We start from the raw sequence: 13,630 nt of genomic DNA, 5'->3' as shown, positions 1-13,630 counted from the left end.
CCCCTTCCATCTCAGGGTGTTTGCATGGATGGTTCCCTCTGACTGTAACATGTCTCTTCACTTTTTCTCAAACGTTGCTCTTTCCAGTGTAGTTTCGATTTGCGTTTCTCTAATGATTAGCGAAGTTGAACATGCTTTCATGCCTCTTGGCCATCTGTATATCTTCTTTGGAGAAATGTCCATGTAGGTCTTCTGCCCATTTTTTGATTGGGTTGCTTGCTTGGATGATATTAAGCCTCATGAGCTGTTTGTAAATTTTGGAGACTAATCCCTTGTCGGTCACATCATTTGCAAATATTTTCTCCCATTCTCTGGGCTGTCTTTTCATTTTGTTTATGGTTTCCTTTGCCATGCAGCAGCAACATGGATGGACCTAGAGATTGTCATACTGAGTGAAGTAAGTCAGACAGAGAAAGAGAAATATCGTATGATATCCCTTATATGCGGAATCTTAAAAAAAAAGACACAAATGAACTTATTTACAAAAAAGGAAGAGACTCACAGACTTAGAGAATGAACTTATGGTTACAAGTGGGGAAAGATGAGGGGAAGGGATAGTTAGGGAGTTTGGGATTGACATGTACACACTGCTCTATTTAAAATGGATAACCAACAAAGACCTACTGTATATAGCACAGGGAACTCTGCTCTATGTTATGTGACTCCCCTCCTGGATGGGAGGGGAGTCTGGGGGAGAATGGATACATGTATATATATGGCTGAGTCCCTTTACTGTGCACCTGAAACATTGTTAATCGGCTATACTCCAATATAAAATATATACTCCAAAATAAAAAGTTTTAAAAAATGTTGCTCTTTCCACATCATGACCTGCCTCCACTGCACATTCTTAGCACTCTTGGTCCTCCTCCTCTGTTCTACCTTCTCTTTCTTTCTTTCTTCCTTTCTTTTGTCATCTAACAGGTCATAAATTTACTTATTTTCTGTGTTGGTTGTATCCACTGCAAAAATGTGAACTCTATGGAAGAAGAGTTGTTTTTCTGTTTTCTTCACTAATGCACCCCAAGTGCCTAGGGCAGTGTTTGGCACATAGTAGGTGATCAGTAAGTGGTTAGCAAGTAAAGAGTCAGTTAATCCTGCCATTTGTCACAACATGGATGAATCTTGAGGGCATTATGCTCAGGGAGATAAGTCAGACAGAGGAAGATAAATACTGTATGATCTCGCTTATATGTGGAATCTAAAAATATCAAACTCATAGAAACAGACAGTAGAACTGTGGTTACCAGGGGTTGGGGTGTGTGGGAATTGGGGATATATTGTTTAAGGGTACAAACTTACCACTAGTGGATAAATAATTCCTGGAGATCTAATGCAGAGCATAGCAGTTATAGTCAACAATACTGTATTACAGACTTCAAAGTTGTTAAGAGAGTAGTTCTTAAGTGTTCTCACTACAAAAGGAAATAATAAGTATGTGACATGATATTGCAATATATAAGTGTATCAAATTGACATGCCATACAGCTTAAATGTACATAATGTCGTATGTCAATTATAGTTCAATAAAAAAATGATGGAAGGAGAAAAAAGTCCAAAAAAAAGTTATCTCCTCAAGTTTAGGATAAAGCAGGGACAAATGACTTCTTTGTCTTTAAAACAGTGGTTCTCAACCAAGGGAGATCTGGTCTTCCTTCCTTCCTCCCTCCCTCTCCCGTCCCACCCCTGGAACATTTGGCAATGTCTGGAGACATTACTGGTTGTCACATCTTGGGGGATACTACTGGCATCTAGGGATGCTGCTAAACATCCTACAATGCACAAATAGCTCCCCACAATAAAATTATCCAACCCCAAATGTCAGCAGTTCTGAGGATGAGAAACCTCGCTTTAGAGCCTATCTGAGGAAAACAAATACTGTATGCTAACACATATATATGGGATCTAAAAACAAAAAAGGGTTCCGAAGAACCTAGGGACAGGACAGGAATAAAGACCCAGACATAGAGAATGGATTTGAGGACACGAGGAGGTGGAAGGGTAAGCTGGGACAAAGTGAGAGAGTAGCATTGACGTATGTACACTACCAAATGTAAAGTAGATAGCTAGTGGGAAGCAGCCGCATAGCACAGGGAGGTCAGCTCTGTGCTTTGTGACCACGTAGAGGGGTGGGATAGGGAGGGTGAGAGGGAGGGAGATGCAAGAGGGAGGGGATATGGGGATATATATACACGTATAGCTGATTCACTTTGTTATACAGCAGAAACTAAGACAACAGTGTAAAGCAATTATACTCCAATAAGCTCGGTGCTTTGTGACCACCTAGAGGGGTGGGATAGGGAGGGTGAGAGGGAGGGAGATGCAAGAGGGAAGAGATATGGGAACATAGGTATATGTATAACTGATTCACTTTGTTATAAAGCAGAAACCAACACACCATTGTAAAGCAATTATACTCCAATAAAGATGTTAAAAAAAAAAAAAGAAAAAAAGAAAGTACCTCGGTAGATGCCAGGGGGTAGGGGTGAAGGTGGGAGTGGGAGGTGGGGAGGGGAAATGGGGAGTTAGTGTTTAATGGGGACAGAGCCTCAGTTTAGGACGGTGAAAAATTCAGGAGATGGAGGATGATGAGAGTTGCATAACAATGTGGATGTACTTAATGCTACTGAACTATACAGTTAAATATGGTTAAAATAGTGTGTTTTATATTATGTGACTTTACCACAATAAAAAAACATTTAAAAAAAAAGAGCCCATCTGAGAAACTCCAGGATCACTTGGACATTAATTTCATCCACCACAGCCTTTGCTGACACAAAGGACCTTATTTACTTGTTTCCGACGGTGTTTCCTTTCCCAGGGGGCCAAGTCTGAGAGCGGGAGCAAATTTCATTTGCTCCCTCTTAAATCTCTGAAATGGAAAAAGGGTCTCAATATTTCCCTCTCTCTCCCAGTCTTTGAAGACCTCCAAAGTGGGCCGTGGCAGTTAGCTCCCAACAAATTCCCCAGACACCATTTAAATGTCATTTCAGGGCTGGGACTAGCACATGAATATTTAAGATGTAAATTGTTTGGGTCGTGCCTAAATCTTTTACGGATTTTATTCGATGAGAAAAATGTCACTACTTTTTGATAAAGTTTGCTTTCCCTCCATATTATCAACAAACCCAGCCAAGTGAACCAGACTGCATCTGCCAGAGAGAATAGGGCTGCTTGTTTGGGGGACAATATTAGATTCTGTTTCATTCCCAGCATGCCGTATTTATGGTTCAAAACCCAAAGAACGGGTAGGATATTTGTCCTAGGTCAGCGTGTCCTGGCTGGCAAAAGCCTTTGACATATACCAAATACATCTGGGTGGAGGGTGGGAGCTGGAAGTGAAATTAAATAATCTAATCCTAGGTGGAAAATTAGGTACCTTGGTAGTTGATCATATAGCAATATTGAAATGACCAGATCCTAACACCAGAGGTTACTCCTTTCCCATTCTGCAGTTTGAATCCCAAGGGCTGGATATATATCTGCATATCACAGGCAAAGAAAAAGGTACAAAAGAGGGAGGGGGAGGGAGAGAGACACACACACAGAGGGAGGGAGGGAAGGAAATATTTAACACTTTTAAATTCCACGGACTCCAAGAAAGAATATCTATTTTAATCTTTTTGGAAGAAATTATGCCTCCTACATCTCACTCCCAGCCCCTACCCAGAAATTAATTTTGAATGTTAATATGAAAGCAACCTCTCTCTTCTCTGAATGCCGCTTTTGATTTTGACAGGGTATCTAAAGGGCTGCTATTAGACAAATTTTCATTAAGTAATAAGCTAGTTCTTGGGCAAAAGATAAATTTTTTGTCATCTCATGTGAAAATTTTAAAAAGCCATAATTAGGAAGAAAATCACTAATTGTATGGCACAAAATTTGTTTGCTAAGAGTAGTCATTAAGAGGCGACGAAAGCGTTAGCAACTTCAATACTAGAAAACAACAATTAAAGTGCAAGTGGAATTGAAGTATTTGCCCAGACATAATAATGGCTGTACATTTTACAGGTCTGTAATTGTGGCTTGATTTGAGGTATTGTTGGTACTTTTTAAGGAACAATGTGCAGTGGGCCTAAATACTTAAAAGTAACACGGCTTTTGGGTTCTAAATAACAGACTCAGGTTTTAATTTCTGGAAAACATTACCATAGAGAGAGTTGCTTAATTATACTGTCAATGCTGTTACTGCTTTAGGATTTTGATGAACTGGGCAAAATCAGGACAAAGAGTAATGTTTCTGTGGCCCAGACAGTTCATGATACCAGCTTTGCATGTAAAGTGCCCCACGTCTGACATCAGTGTGAAGTTTGCACATCACTGCCTGATATATTTCCTTTCTTAAGAAAAACTCTTGTTGTTTGTGCTTTCTGACAAGCATACTCTTTGGAGAAAATTGAGGAAATGCAGAAAGTTGTAATGAAGGGATTAAAAATTCTTCTTAATTCCATCAAGCAGAGATAACCAGTGTGAACATTTTTGTTGTACTCCCTCATCTTTTTATTGTATTTGAAACATTTTATTGAATCATAGCAATCATATGATAAAGCATACAAATTTTAAGTGTCCAACTTGTAATGAATTTTTACTTATACATCGATGTATCCACCACCTAGGTCAAGATAAATAATGTTTCCAACAACACCCCACAATTCCCTTTTCAATCAGTACTCACCTCTCTGTCTCCCTTATTTTGGTCCTTCTCGCAATAGTTTCCATGATTTTGAACTTAATGTAAATGGATTCATATGGAATATCCCTTGTGGGTGTAGCTTCTTTTATTCAACATTATATTTGTGAGATTCATCTTTCTTGTTATTGTATGTAGCTATATTCTTTGTTACTGCTATTCTATTGCTATATTGTGATTCCATTGTATCCTATCCCACAGTCTGTTTTTCCATTGATGAACGTTTGAGTTGTTTCCAGTTTTTAGGTGTCATGAATAAAGGACACACATTCTTGAAAATGTCTTTTGGTGGATAGGCACTCATTTCTCTTGGATTCCTGTCCTTTTTGTGTGTGCATGTAAGTGTAGATTATATTTTATAGGAAGTTGCACTCACATCTGTTTCTCCATTTCCACATCTATCTCTGTATTCTTATCGACCATAGGAGTCCGGTGCCTCCCAGGAAACAGGCCTGTCTCATCAACCCTGGCAGGCACAGGCATTGGCTGGGGCAGCCTGGGGGAAGCAACATGGCTGTACATGCTGGATAATTCTTTCAATTCGTCAGGTGTGTAGCCTCTCTCCTCCCTTATCCAGCCAGCTTATCCTAGGATTTAGCCCTAGTTAGTGGCCTGGTATCCAGTAACGGAGATGAGGACAGCTCCTGAGGGGCACACCTGTTGCCTTGTCAGGGAGAAGCTTCTGCAGCATCTTCCAGCACAGTGGAGCTCTAACTGGGGAAGAGTGGGCCACATCTGCAAACCCAGAGACTCCAGGGGGTTTTGCAGAATCCATACCCTCCATATCCTGGTTGGCCTCCAGCCAGATGTCCTCATTCCATGTTTCTGGATGCCAGCCTTTCCCCACCAGGCCCCTATCCTTTGCATAACAGACTTACCGTGGCTGAGCACTCAACTGTCTCTGGGGCTCTGTAAGTTCTAGCAATTAGGTCATCAGCCTGCTACTCAGCTGTGTCTGCTCTTCCCTTATAGAAGATAAAGTGTCTCTGGGTCTCACACTTTGCCATTAACTATTTGTTGACAGCCTCTAATCTTTCCGTATTCTTCTGTAGGGCATCAGTACAACTTGGAGGTAACCAGCCAACTCTGCATTGCTAGCCCCCTATTTTTATTTTTTTTTTATTTTTTTTTATTTTTTTAACATCTTTATTGGGGTATAATTGCTTTACAATGGTGTGTTAGTTTCTGCTTTATAACAAAGTGAATCAGTCATACATAAACATATGTTCCCATATGTCTTCCCTCTTGCGTCTCCCTCCCTCCCACCCTCCCTATCCCACCCCTCCAGGCTGTCACAAAGCACCGAGCCAATATCCCTGTGCCATGCGGCTGCTTCCCACTAGCTATCTACCTTACTACGTTTGTTAGTGTGTATATGCCCATGACTCTCTCTCGCCCTGTCACAGCTCACGCTTCCCCCTCCCCATAACCTCAAGTCCGTTCTCTAGGAGGTCTGCGTCTTTATTCCTGCCTTACCCCTAGGTTCTTCATGACATTTTTTTTCCCTTAAATTCCATATATATGTGTTAGCATACGGTATTTGTCTTTTTCTTTCTGACTTACTTCACTCTGTATGACAGACTCTAGGTCTATCCACCTCATTACGAATAGCTCGATTTCGTTTCTTTTTATGGCTGAGTAATATTCCATTGTATATATGTGCCACATCTTCTTTATCCATTCATCCGATGATGTAGCCCCCTATTTTTAAATTGCTTCTATCACTACACTTGCTACAGCATTTCCTTCCACGGGGACATTTCCCCAGGTCACCATCAGTGAAATTTTTAATAATTCAGCCACCAGCTTGTGACACAGGCTATCCGTATTCACTTTTCAACCAGGAAGCCATCTTCTTCACCCGCCTGGCATTGGGTGAGCTAGTCTCAGATTCCCGTCTTACTGCCTGTTTTCTCAGTCCACATCTGGCCTCACTTGTGTTAGCTCCAGCTTTCTGAGAAGCAGACACCAAGACAGGATCAAGGATGGTATTAGGGGACATGCTTGTGAAAGGAAAAAGTGAGGGAGCCAGAGAAGGCTAGAGGAGCCACCAGGCCACAGTGCAGGTCTGACCTTGAGCGAAGGAGAGAGGGACAGAAGGTTGGGTGAAAGCATCCTAGACTGTCATGCAGTCTAAGGAAGGTTCACAAGGCTGTCAGGGAGATCTTGAGCCAACGTTGGCTGTCAGAGGAGTCTCACGTCTCCCAGGATGGCCCGTCTTGGTATCCTGCTGCTCTCAGACGTTGGACATTGGTTGGAAGCATCCTGTGGGTGCATGGCTTTCGTGCAAGTACAATGATAGCTTTCTGGTGGCAGCACTTGGGTTCTTGGGCATTTAGCTTGGGCCCTTTAGCTGCAGATCTGTGAGGTGCGTTCTCCAGGTCACCAAAAATGGGATAAGCACAGTGTCTGGAATAAAGTGTCCATAAGAGTTAGCTGTAGTTACTAACCATTTCCTTACATCCCTAACACTTAAGAGTTTTTGATTTTTACTTTCATAAGCAATGCTGCTTTGAACATTTGATGTAACTCATTGTTGCCTTAGAATAGACTCCTGGAATTGGAATGGTGGGATGAAAAAGTATGAACATTTAACTCCCTTTTGAAAAATTTTAAATTTTTTATTGAAGTAGAGTTGATTTATAGTGTTTCAGGTGTACAGCAAAATGACTCAGTAGTATATATATGTGTGTGTGTGTGTGTGTGTGTGTGTATGTATATATTTTAGATTATTTTCCATTATAGGTTATTACAAGATATTGAATATAGTTCCTTGTGCTAAATGGTAGGTCCTTGTTGGTTATCTATTTTATATATAGTAGTATGTACCTGTTAATCCCAAATTCCAGATTTATCCCTTCTGCCCTTTCCCCTTTGGTAACCATAAGTTTATTTTCTATGTCTGTAAATCTATTTCTCTTTTGTAAATAAGTTCATTTGCATCATTTTTTTGAGATTCCACATATGTGATATATGATATTTGTCTTTCTCCAGCTTCATTTAGTATGATTATCTCTAGGTCCATCCATGTTGCTGCAAATGGCATTATTTCATTCTTTTTTATGGCTGAGTAGTCTTCCATTGCATATATATACCACATCTGTTGATGGACATTTAGGATGCTTCCATGTCTTGGCTATTGTAAATAGTGCTGCTATGCTGCTATGAATATTGGGGTGCATGTATATTTTCAAATTAGAGTTTTCTCTGGATATATGCCCAGAGGTGGGATTGCTGGGTCATATGATAACTCTATTTTTAGATTTTTAAAGAACCTCCATACTCTTCTCCCTAGTGGCTGAACCAATTTACATTCCCACCAACAGTGTAGGAGGGTCCCTTTTTTTCCACACCCTCTCCAGCATTTATTATTTGTAGACTTTTTTTTAAAACTTTTTATTTTATATTGGAGTATAGCTGATTAACAATGTTGTGATAGTTTCAGGTGCACAGCAAAGCAATTCAGCCATATACATGTATTCATTCTCCCCCAGACTCCCCTCCCATCCCAGCTGCCACATAGCATCGAGCAGAGTTCCCTGGGCTATACAGTAGGTCCTTGTTGGTTACCCTTTTAAACTATAGCAGTGTGTACATGTCAGTCCCAAACTCCCTAACTATCCCTTCCCCTCATCCTTCCCCCTTGGTAATCATAAGTTCATTCTCTAAGTCTGTGAGTCTGTTTCTGTTTTGTAAATACATACATTTATATCATTTCTTTTTAGATTCTGCATATAAGCAATATCATACAATATTCCTCTTTCTCTGTCTGACTTACTTCACTCACTATGACAATCTCTAGGTCCATCCATGTTGCTGCAAATGACACTATTTCATTTTTTTTTATGGCTGAACAATATTCCATTGTATATATATACCACATCTTCTTTACCCATTCATCTGTCAATGGACATTTAGGTTGTTTCTATGTCTTGGCCTCTGTAAATAGTGCTGCTGTAAACATTTGGGTGCAGGTATCTTTTTGAATTATGGTCTTCTCCAGATATACACCCAGGAGTGGGAATGCAGGATCATATGGTAGCTCTATTTTTAGTTTTTTAAGGAACCTGCATACTATTCTCCATAGTGGCTGCACTAATTTACATTCCCACCAATAGGGTAGGAGGGTTCCTTTTTCTCCACACCTTCTCCAGCATTTATTTGTAGACTTTTTTTTTTTTTTTTTTTTTTTTTTTTGCGGTACGCGGGCCTCTCACTGTTGTGGCCTGTCCCGTTGCGGAGCACAGGCTCCGGACGCGCAGGCTCAGCGGCCATGGCTCACGGGCCCAGCCGCTCCGCAGCATGTGGAATCTTCCCGGACTGGGGCACGAACCCGTGTCCCCTGCATCGGCAGGCGGACTCTCAACCACTGCGCCACCAGGGAAGCCCCTATTTGTAGACTTTTTGATGATACCCATTCTGACTGGTGTGAGGTGATACCTCATTGTAGTTTTTATTTGCATTTTCTCTAATAATTAGCATTGTTGAGCACCTTTTTATGTACCTATTGGCTATCTGTATGTCTTCTTTGGAGAAATATCTAATTAGGTCTTTTGCCCATTTTTTTGATTGGGTTGTTTGTTTTTTTGATATTGAGCTGTATGAGCTGTTTGTTTATTTCAGAAATTAATTGCTTGTTGGTTGCATTGTTTGCAAATATTTTCTCCCATTCTATAGGTTTTCTGTCTTTTCATTTTATTTATGGTTTCCTTTGCTGTGCAAAAGTTTTTAAGTTTAATTAGGTCCCATGTGTTTATTTTTGCTTTTGTTTTCAGTAGTCTAGGAGATGGATCCCAAAAGATATTGCAGGATTTATGTCAAAAAGTGTCCTGCCTATGTTTTCCTCCGGGAGTTTTATAGTATCTGGTCTTACATTTAGGTCTTTAATCCATTTTGAGTTTATTTTTGTGTATGGTGTTAGAGAATCTTCTAACTTAATTGTTTTACATGTAGCCGTCCAGTTTTCCTAGCACCACTTGTTAAAGGGACTGTCTTTTCTCCATTGTATATTCTTGCCTCCTTTGATGTAGATTAATTGACCATAAGTGTATAGGTTTATTTATGGTCTTTCTATCCTGTTCCATTGATCTATGTGTCTGTTTTTGTTGCCAGTACCATACTGATTTGATTACTGTAGCTTTGTAGTATAGTCTGAAGCCAGAGAGTTGATTCCTCCAGCTCCATTTTTCTTTTTCAAGATTGTTTTTGCTATTTGGGGTTTTTTTTGTTTTAGTACAAATTAAACAATCTTTTATTCCAGTTCTGTGAAAAGTGCCATTGGTAATTTGATAAGGATTGCATTTAATCTGTAGAGTGCCTTGGGTAGTATGGTCATTTTAACAATATTGATTCTTTCAATCCAAGAACATGGTATATCTTTCCATCTGTTTGTGTCATCTTCAGTTTCTTTCATCAGTGTTTTATAGTTTTTGGAGTACAGGTCTTTCCTCCTTAGGTCAGTTTATTCCTAGGTATTTTATTCTTTTTGATGTGATGGGAAATGGCATTGTTTCTTCAGTTTCTCTTTCTGATATTTCGTTGTCAGTGTATAGAAATGCAACAGATTTCTGTATATTAATTTTGTATCCCACAAATTTACCAAATATATTGACCAGTAGTAGTTGACTAGTAGTTTTCTGGTGGTGCATTTAGGATTTTCTATGTATAGTATCATGTCATCTGCAAACAGTGACAGTGTTACTTCTTCCTTTCCAATTTGGATTCCTTTTGTTTCCTCTTCTTCTCTGATTGCTGTGGCTTAACACTCTTGATGCAGGTTTGCCAATTGCCCTTCTGAAACGCAGGACAAATTCATACCCCCCACTTTGTAGTAAGAGAGGTCTGCTTCCTCTTACCCATGTGAGATACTTCTGTAGTCTGGGTATATAAATGGTCATGCTGCACAATGGAGAGCATATGCTGGGATTCATGACATGGACTAGTGGGAGAAGGAGGAGGCCAGAATGATTAGTTTAGTATGGGATGACTTGTGCGTGGACTTCCTTGACCAAAATGGTTAGGTTAAGAGGGGGCATGGATTATCCAGACTCATATCCTCCTCGTACCATCTTTACATAGGTACTTAGTTGATAAACAGCTGTCCTTTATTTATACTTAATTTTTGGAGAAAGAGATATAGAGGTCAAGAGCTACTGACTGCACATTGTGTGAATGTCAGTGTGGAATAGTGGGAAATGCCCTGTATTTACAGCTCGGTGGACCTGGAGTTGAATTCTGGCTCTGCAGGTGGATTGTTGAACCGCTCTGAGCCCCCATCTGCAAAAGTAGTAGCAACTGGAAGTAGGCATTTCTTTCTTTCTTCTTTTCTTCCTTCCTTCCTTCCTTCCTTTCTTTCTCTTTCTTTCTGGCCTCCTATTTTCTTTTCTTTTCTTTTCTTTTTTTTTTTTGCGGTATGCGTGCCTCTCACTGTTGTGGCCTCTTCCGTTGCAGAGCCCAGGCTCTGGACGCGCAGGCTCAGCGGCCATGGCTCACGGGCCTAGCCGCTCCGCGGCATGTGGGATCTTCCCGGACCGGGGCACAAACCTGTGTCCCCTGCATCGGCAGGCGGACTCTCAACCACTGTGCCACCAGGGAAGCCCAGGAGCCTTATTTTACAGATAAGAGATTAAGAGCCAGAGAGGGCAAAGGAGTTTCATCGGGTCACACAGCAGATTGGTGAGAGGCAAATAGAGAGAAAGACCAAGAAATAAAGAGAGACACACAGGGCTACAGAGGGAACTGAATGACAGAGCTAGAGGTGAGACACAAAGAGGTACAGAGCTAGAGAGAAACAGAGTTCAAGAGGGAAGGAGAGGGGAACAGTAGAGGTGGAAGAGAGAGCAAGTATGACACAGAGATGGAGAAGCAGAAGGAGTGGAAGAGAGGCCAAGAGAGACGGGGAGAGTGGTGGATGCAGACAGACTCTATAAGGTGCCGTCACACACACGATGTGGGGGGATGGGGTGATCGGGCCAGTGACATGTTTTTCCATGTTTGTGGTTTGAGCTGCAAAGGGCCAGTGGAGTAGACGGGACAATTAGGAGAAAGGCGGTTGGGATGGAGTGAGGGGGTGGGGCGGGCAGAAGGACTAGGACACAGCAGAGTCTTTTCCTGGCATTTGTGTGTCTGTTTGTTACAACGGGAGCAGATATGCAGACTAGGACCCCCCGTTTCAGCCCACTCGTTCCCACCAGCCTGCCGCTCTGCCAGACGGCCTCCCTACCAGGCCATTGCCTCTGAGCCTTATTTATTGCTCCAAAATCTGGGGCCAGGAGGAGTCCCTGCCGGGAAGCTCAGGCAGAAGCTTCCATCTAAATCCCAGACTTGGCCTCCAGTCACTGCAGCTGAACAGGAGGAACAGTGGGAGAAGAGACCTTGATTTGTACCAGGGCGGCTTTTTAACACATGGAGGGTGGTGTTTTTTGTGGCACCACCACAATCTCTGCTACCTAGAGATTTACCTCTTGGCCTTATTCTTTCCCACTAGAGAAACACTTTTTAAAACCCACACAAACTTCCTAATTCAGCTCTGGCTATTTTAACCAGAGTTAAAGAGCTCAATAACAAAGTAGCTCCCAATTATCAAGAACTTACAGAGTTAGTGTAAACCAGCTATGCCTCAACTAAAAAAATACAAGAAGAAATAAAAATTGATCAATCTGTTAAAAAAAGAACTTGCAACGAGGGTTATGTCATTCGATCCTTGTATAATGTTATGAGGAAGGCACTATAATTTCCCACTTGACAGGTGAGATCACTGAGGCTCAGGGAGGAGAAGAAACTTGCCCAGGATCCCATTTCTGTCTGCACCAGAGCCGATCTGTCTGCCTGCATTTCCCCATCATTGTGCCCTCCTGCCCACCCCAAGCCCATGATACAGATGAAGACATCAAGGCTTATCGGGTCTAACAACTTGCCCAAAGTCCCATTAGTAGAAAGCTGCAGAGTGAGGATTGCACTTAGGTCTGCTTATCTTCGGGCCTCTGCTCTCACCCCCTGTGCTTTGGGTTGAGTTCTTTCAGAAACAGAGACTCCCTCCTTCCAGATGTTGTGCTTCATGAAGAAAGTAAGAAAATTACAAGCTCCAATAGAACTGTGTACACTTAAAAAATGGGCAAGATGGTAAACTTCATGTTATGTGTTTCTTACTATAATTAAAACTTTAAAAAAAAGGGAAATAAAAAGCTCCAATAGTCACCATCTGGGGATGGATAACGCACCCTTGAGTCCTGCTATTTTTATGATGGAGCTTCTGTTACACCCTCCACTAACCTTCCTTTTCCTCCAACTCATGGCTTCTGCATATTCATAGCTTCTATTGCCTTGTGTCTTCTGCCTCACTGCCTGTGCTTCCTACGTTCTCTGTGTGCCTCTGGCCTTCTATCCTATCTTCTGTCTTCTATCTATCTACCTATCTATCTATCTATCCATCCATCTGTCTATCCATCTATCTATCTATCTATCTGCCTGTCTATCTATCTATCATCTATCTATCTATCTATCATCATTTATCTATCTTTCAAGTCAACCTTCCTAAGAAGAAGATCAGATTGGATGGCATCTTAGGTCTGGTTCCCTGGAAGCAAGCTCTCAGATGGAGATTTGCCTGCAGGAATTTTGGGGGAGAGCTTTAAGGATTAGCACCATGGAGGAGTTAAGAAAATAGGACGGGGCAGAGGAGAAGTTGAACTGTGATGCAGTCATAAAGTAACGGAGCAGGACCATATGGGACCTTCCTGGGACAGACCCTTCCCCTATATCCTCTGCTTTAGCTCCTCTCTGAAGTCCCTAGATGATAGTATCTGCTACACATTTCCTGATTTGTTTTACAGATGTAAAAATCCTTACCAAATGGAAGATGTTAACTACTTGATGAACACAAGTATGTAGCCCTCAGGCCTCCTGGAGCCTAAGGATTGAAAATGTTAACCCCTGTGACAC

This window comes from Delphinus delphis, chromosome 15, assembly GCF_949987515.2.
Source record: "Delphinus delphis chromosome 15, mDelDel1.2, whole genome shotgun sequence".
Lineage (NCBI taxonomy): Eukaryota > Metazoa > Chordata > Mammalia > Artiodactyla > Delphinidae > Delphinus > Delphinus delphis.
This window is presented reverse-complemented; position numbering follows the sequence as displayed.